The sequence below is a fragment of the Arachis ipaensis genome, chromosome B3 (genome assembly GCF_059453495.1).
Source record: "Arachis ipaensis isolate K30076 ecotype BB chromosome B3, ASM5945349v1, whole genome shotgun sequence".
Lineage (NCBI taxonomy): Eukaryota > Viridiplantae > Streptophyta > Magnoliopsida > Fabales > Fabaceae > Arachis > Arachis ipaensis.
This window is the reverse complement of record NC_142438.1, coordinates 56,845,141-56,853,109: the sequence shown is the minus strand read 5'-3', so window position 1 is coordinate 56,853,109 and position 7,969 is coordinate 56,845,141. Positions and strand designations below refer to the sequence as shown.

Sequence of the window (7,969 nt, the reverse complement as noted above, 5' to 3'; positions counted from 1 at the left end):
CTTTCAGCCAAGCCATTCAACTGGGGAGTCTTCGGAGGAGTCTTCTGATGTCTTATACCATGCTCTTTACAATAAGCATCAAATGGACCTGAGTACTCACCACCATTGTCAGTACGAATGTATTTCAACTTCTTCCCAGTTTCTCTTTCAACAGAAGCTTGAAATTGCTTGAACACATTCAAAACTTGATCTTTGGTCTTCAAAGTGTAAACCCATAATTTCCTAGAATGATCATCAATAAAGGTTACAAAATAGATAGACCCTCCAAGTGTTCTTGTCTTCATCGGCCCACATACATCAGAATGCACCAAGTCAAGTATCTCTGACTTCCTTGAAGGTGGGTGGCTCTTGAAAGAAACCCTGTTTTGTTTCCCAGCAAAGCAATGGTTGCACTTTTGCAAAGCAACCTTACAACCAGATAAAAGATTTCTCTTGGATAACATATTCATGCCCTTCTCACTCATATGACATAATCTCTTATGCCATAAATCAGTTTCATCAACAAACTCAGCAGCATTAACAAAATCTTTCACAATCTTTGCTTGAGTTAAATAAAGAGTAGAGTGTCGAGTACCTCTAGCAACAACCATGGAACCCTTGGTGAGCTTCCAACTATCACGAGAGAATGAGCTATCCAAGTCTTCATCACACAACTTACCAACAGAAAGTAAGTTCAACCGAATATCTGGAACATGCTTCACACGCTTCAAAGTCAACTTGGTACCGTTGGAGGTTTCCAAGCAAACCTGTCCAACACCGGCACATTTTGCAACACCTTGATGAGCCATTTTTACATCACCAAAATCACCAGGAGTATAGGACGTAAACAAATCCCTCCTAGATGTAACATGAATAGAAGCACCGCTATCAATCACCCAACTAGTGCTATTATCAACAAGGTTAACAGATTCAAACTCCTCAACAACAAGAAAATCATCATGAGTTACATTAACCTTGTCTTCCTTGCTACCATCATCTTTATTTGTGTTCTTGTCTTTACTTGCCTTGGCTTTCTCCTTCTTTAGCTGCCAACAAAATTTCTTCACATGTCCCTTTTGACCACAATGATGACACTCAATATTCTTATACTTTCCTCGAGACTTGCTTCTGCTTTGATCTCTACCTTTAGGACCTCGACTTTTGCTTCTCCCCCTAGACTCAGAAACAAGAACATCTGAATGTGTAGTCGATGTACCTTGTGACTTTCTTCTCATCTCTTCATTCAAAACACTGCTCTTGGCAAGATCCATAGAGATTACACCATCAGGAGCAGAATTGGACAATGACATTCTGAGAATTTCCCACGAGTCTGGTAAGGAGCCAAGAAGTAACAATCCTTGAACCTCTTCATCAAACTTGATACCCATGGAAGATAACTGATTCATAATTCCTTGGAAATTATTCAAGTGATCTGTGATTGATGTCCCATCTGTATACTTCAAAGCCAACAACTGCTTGATCAAAAACATCTTGTTATTCCCAGTTTTTCGAGCATACAACTGTTCAAGCTTAATCCAAAGGGTCCGAGCATGTGTCTCTCCAATAATATGGTTCAACACATTATCGTCAACCCACTGCCTAATATATCCACAGACTTGTCTATGCAACAAAGTCCAATCATCATCAGATTTATCATTAGGCTTCTCTGTACCAAAAACTGGTTGATGAAAATTCTTGACATAAAGCAAATCTTCCATTTTTGACTTCCACAAATCATAATTAGGACCATTAAGAGTGATCATCCTACTAGTATTAGTATTAGCTTCCATTGTTCACAAACTCACAAGCCCAGAAAAATACCAACAAGCTCTGATACCAGTATGAAAGAGCCTAGCAGCGGAAATGACACAAATGTCCAACACAAGAACAATATGGAAGCACTCACAACACAATATGGCAGCAACTATAACAAGCAAATATAGTAAGTAAAGCAATAATAAGAACACACCGAGATTTTAACGTGGAAAACCCCCTCAAGGTGAGAGGTAAAAACCACGAGTCGTCCAGACCAATGAAATAGCTCCACTATAATCAAATGAGGTACAAGAGAGTCTCAAATAAAGCACAAAAATGTGCATATAACCAGCCAAAACATTAAAGCACCAAAGCTCACAAATGAAAAGCAAGAAGATGAAATATACCCAAAAAACAGAGCTACTGTCGAAGCCAATTTCTCCCTCTGTAGACATCCAATTAAAATCTCCACCGTCCAGAATGAAGAACAAGATATGAAGAATCTACAGTTCAAATTTCACGTCGATCCAACGGTGAAAGAATGAGAAACTGCCGTTCTAAAATTGCTGCTCTGTGTAAAAACGGGAAACCTAATTTCTCTCTTGCGAAGCCAATTTCTCTCACTGCAAATCTCCAATCAACATCTTCACCGACCAGAATGAAGAACAAGATGATAGGAACACGCAGTTTAAATTTCAAACCGATCCAACGGTGAACAACTGAGAAACTGATATTTGAAATTTACTGCTTTGGGCAAAAACGGGAATTTTGTTTTTCCCCTTCTCTCTCACTTGGTGGCTACTCTCACTCACTCTCAATGACCCCAAAAATCTGAACTAGGGTTGTGGCACAATGGGTGCAAGAGACACCCTCAAAATGTTGGGCTTGGGCCTCACAAAGGAGAGAAAAACCCAACAGCAGCCTCCCACCTAATACGCCTCATCGATGGTGAACATTGTCAACCCATGTATATGAATTGAGTTGAATGGAATTGTCAACCCATGATTTGAATCAAAGTTACCGTTCCAATTGGGTCACTTGTGTTCACATTTACATGAATGGAAGCTTTATTATTTAAATCCATTATACGAAATCCCATCGCTTTTAATTTTCAACAATATTAATTAATTAATTGAATATGAAAATTAATCATCAATTAACTACTTATCATAGTAATACAAAAAGATTTATATATAATTATATTTATATCTAAATTTTATAAATAATATAATTAAATTTGATTTACATTTAAGTACAGCTAATATAAATTTTATAAATAATAAAATCAAGTTAGATTCATATTTATAATTAAAATACAAATAAAAAAATAATGGTTTTTGATTTTTAGATGTTCATAAAAATCCTGATTATTCTATTGAAAAACTTTTAATTATGAACTGTATATGTTTTAGTGGTTGATTATTTTATTAAAAAATATATATAACTATAAATATACACAAATTAGTGTAGCTGCTTTTTTATATTTATAAAGTATTTTGTTTCATTAATTTTGGAGAATAAAATACGGGTACTGTAATGTCCCGGTAGGTTTACTATATGGAAAATAAATAAAGAAAAAAGGATACACGAAAAAATGAATTATTTGAGTTCAAGGTCAAAGTATTGCTTCCAAGTTCCAACTTAATTAATTAAGAAGAATAATAAGTATTTTTAAATGAACTAATTAAGGATACTTGTGGAAGACTCGTGAATAAAAGATTTGACATATCCAAAAAAAGAGATATTGTTGAAAATAAAATATAGAGAATTGGATATAGTATGAAAATATGTGAAAGAGATTTTATATTTGATGTTAAGAATTTATTTATGTACAAGCAAGAGAAATTGTATTTGGAGCGCGATAATATTTTCTAGCTTTTGATACAAATAATGTTGGTCCTTTCACCCCATGATGAAATTTTGGAAATTTGTAGTTGGAAAACTTTTTTTTTTTTTTCGTACTGCTTGGTGTACTTATTTTTTGTACCAAGTAGCATTATGGTAGGTATATACATACAAATAATAGGGAGACACATTATAATTATATTCAAACCGATTAGTGACCCCACAAATAAAAGAGTTGGTTTTCTTTGAAGTTGTCTTGAGTTTCAGTCTTCTATGTTCCCATTCCCCAACTAAAGCATGTGGGCATCACATGCCATGAAATGTGAAACTCAATTTTATCCAATCTTTATTCTTTCATAATATTATTATTATCGGCACAAAAAATCTTTTAATATTTTTTTCTATTTTTTATACTCAAAGTTAATTTTTTATTAATCAATTAGATATTAATAATCCAATCACTTATTATTTCATCGGATATAAAATATAAATATTGCATTGAGTTGTTATTTTTACGTGTCAAATATATAATATATTTAATTTTAAATATGACACTTTTTGACAAATGCGTTATAGTTAATCGTATCTTAATAAAAGATTAAAAATATTTTTTGGATATATTAAACACACTCAAATATAATTAGAAGGTGTCAATATATATGTTACGGATCCGGCCTACGGATCCTACACTTGGAACGGTCTCCGAATCCGGTTATCAGGGTCTGACCCGCTTCGCCCTTCCAGAAGGTCCGGAACCAACCCACTAGAGCTCCTAACCAACTTTCGAATTTAAACGTCTCCCTTATCTTAGCCAAATAAGATAAGATAAGATAAGATAAGATAATTCAAACGTCTCCCTTATCTTAGCCAAATAAGATAAGATAAGATATTCACCATCACCTATAAATAGAAGACCCAGGTCCCTCCAGGTATTCATTCATTCCTCACACCTTATACCTCTTAGATCCATTCTAACTTGAGCGTCGGAGTGTCTTTGCAGGTACCTCCCCTATTGCTCCAGTCAAGTGATCCGGCATCTGCCTCAACCCGCAAGTTCTCGATCCATCTCTCAACCCGTACCAGAGACATCTTGTACATTGGCGCCGTCTGTGGGAACTTTGCAGCGTTGTGGCGGCATGGCGGATAACCCAGAAGAGCAATAATCAAACTCAGATTTCTTGCGTGCAACTGAGAGCAAAAAGGAATAATGTTTCCTTAACTTGCATCACATTTGCAGTGATAACACATCTTCGCCCTACTCCAACGGCGAAATCCCAAAGGAATAATGTTTCCTTAACTTGCATCACCTTTGCAGTGATAACACACCTTCGCCCTACTCCAATGGCGAAATCCCAAAGAAACAATGTTTCTTCGACTTGCAATCACATTCTTAGTGATAACACTCTTTATGCACCTTCGCCCTACTCCAACGGTGAAATTCCAAGTCCTTCGAGCCCAAAGTCTCGCCTCCCTTTAGTGGGACACCTCCACCTCTTGCACCCTCTCATTCACCACTCCCTTATCTGTCTCTCCAAGCGCCATGGCTCCATCTTCTCCCTCTATTTCGGCTCCATGCCCACCGTGGTTGCTTCTTCTTTTGAACTCTTCAAGCTCTTTCTCCAAACCCACAAGGTCACCTCCTTCAACACCAGGTTCCAAACCTCTGCCATCCGCCGCCTTACCTATGACAACTCTGTCGCCATGATTCCCTTCGGACCTTACTGAAAATTCATAAGGAAGCTCATCATGAACGACCTCCTTAAACACTACCACCGTGGCCAAGCTCAAACCTCTCAGGAGCCAAGAGATCAAGAAAGTTCTCAAGGTTCTTGCACAGATGGGGGGGACAGCCAAATCGTGGTGGCATGACGGAGAACCTCGAGGAGCAATCCTCCACCCAACACCCCAACTCCCGAACTCCAAGATAACACTCCTCCCACCCACGGGAGGATAATAAGCGCGCACATCGCCAACCAACCTCAACCCAGCAACAACCAAGAGAGGACAACCGTCCTCCCACTGAAGCCCGACCACCCGACGGCCTAGAAGAGAAGTCGGTCCAGATAAACCAAAGAGCTGTGCCTCAGGGTGCAAGACCTCAAAGGCCGAGTTACACCTAAAGAAAAGCATAACGCCGAAAACGGAAGTCATGCAACCTCCAGATCAAGATCTCGCCATGAAACCAGGCACGGCAGATCACCAGAACGGCGACATGCCAAGAGATACAATCACAGCATCTCCCGTGACCAGAGACACGACAGGATGCCTGAACAACGACACGGCAAAAGGTATGATCGCAGCGTCTCACGCAACCCGGCTCATCAACATGACACGGACGACGACCGACGACATCGAGAGGCCAAACGCACAAGAAGTGACCACGTGATAATGGGAGCCACTCCCTTCACTGAAAGAATTCTGAAAGCAAAACTCCCTAAAGGCTTCGACAAATGTAACACCCTACCATACAGAGACTTATGCTTAAGTCATAATTCAGAGATGGCAAGGTATTACGACCTCTAAAACAAAAATTTAGTACGTATAGTAGTATGAATGATTGATTATAACTAGGAGCCTTGTAGAAAAAGGGGGTAAACAAAAACCGTAACTCGAACGGGGAACACTTCGACCGACAACGTAACGAACCGGGATAAGCTAACGCGAGATCATATATATAAAGAGTATCAAAAACAGGAATATCAAGACTCAAAATCCGGCTGCGAAGGTAACCGGTTCGAGCATAGCAATATATACATATAATAAAATAAGGAAAACCCCAAGGAAAACCCAAAGGGACATAAATACCGAAAACCTAATCTCCAAAATCCCCTCTAGAAGGAGTCATCACAGTTTGTATTATTTAATGGAGATAAAAGTATCTAAACAAGATATATAAATTAAGATAGAGTCCCGAGAACAAGAATCTTCGCTAATCCAGAAGTCCCCAGCATGCCTCAACGAGAAGCCTCGCGTCCTGCATCTGAAAACCACAAAATCCGCATGGGTGAGAACCAGAGGTCCCCAGTACGGTAACAGCTTCCACATATATAATACATAATAATAGAGGAAAGCCGAAGGCAATCCTAGAACTTCCTCCAAAAAATATCAAAGCTTATAAACAAGCTAAACCGTAAGCGGCAATTAACTAAAGATCCTTCAGTCTAACTAATACTTCCCTTTCTACTTCCTTCAGACCTCCCAACAACCAGCAGGAGTATAATATAGCAAACACAGTTATATCAGACAAGAGATTTACAAATAGGAACAAATAAGACATTTAGGCAATTAGCAAGTAATATGCAGTCAAATAGGCAATCTCAAACAATTCATGTAGTATGCTTATGATGCATGCCTGTCCCTAGTGGCTGATGATATCATCTGTCGGTTATAGAGCCAACCCGACAAGTCCTGGTAGCTAGCCATTGGACTGTCCCTCTGTCGTGCATCCCCAACTCGAGTTATACTCATCATAAACTTGATCATAATCATGATCCATATCCATCACCCTCACTGGTGAATATTTATCCATCACCATCACTGGTGAATATTTATGGGGGCGAGCTCATCCGGGCTTTTCACAGTGCCCGGCCACACTTACGACATAGGGTCAAAAGAGCTTCGAGTCTCAACCTGGAGCACATGGTGGCTAGCCATTGCTACTACCCAGGGAAACCCTCATCTCCAATGGTAGAAGTGCAAACCTTCACAATTCAATCAACATCATATATGCATTTATACTTGGCCATAAACATGGCTCCGCCGTAACACGGCAATAATCTAGCCATCCGGCTCACGGTTAAATCCATAACCAGCCAATTCATTAACAATTACGGCCCTTCGGCCCATGGCACAACAAGCACTTCCACCGCCATTCTCCGCATCTCACATAATCATCTTTGATCCTCAATGATCATTCATTTTTCCCTTGCTTCACTCGCAAGTTACCACATTCACTAGCCCTTTTTTCTCATGCTAGGCATATCATAATGATTTAAGACATAAGTGGTGAGATCGGAGGCTTAGAAGTATGAAATTTGGCTTTTAAAACTCAAAAATCAACTTTGGGATGAAAACAGGTCCATGCGTACGCGCATGCGTGGATGGCGCTTTCTCGAAGAACGGCGCATACGCACCAAGTGCGCCTACGCGCGAGGGGTCATTCTGCTAAAAATTTTCTAAGTTAAAAGCTGCAGAATTTACAGATTCAAACCCCAATCTTCCGACGGACATAACTTCCTCATTTTAAATCGTTTTTCACCCGTTCTTCGAACGGCATGGACATCCCGGATCCAATTTCATTTCTAAACAGATTTGGCACAAATCAGAGATCCGTAGTCCAAGTTATGTCCCGTCAAAGTATGCCCAAAAACCATGTTTTCATACAAAACCA

The 7,969-nt window shown here is 39.2% G+C and overlaps 1 pseudogene; it reads left to right on the top strand.

Moving 5' to 3' along the window:
- The first annotated feature begins 4,942 nt into the window (after positions 1-4,942).
- Positions 4,943-5,533, top strand: LOC148570726 (2-hydroxyisoflavanone synthase pseudogene; annotated as a pseudogene).
- The last annotated feature ends 2,436 nt before the right edge of the window (positions 5,534-7,969 follow it).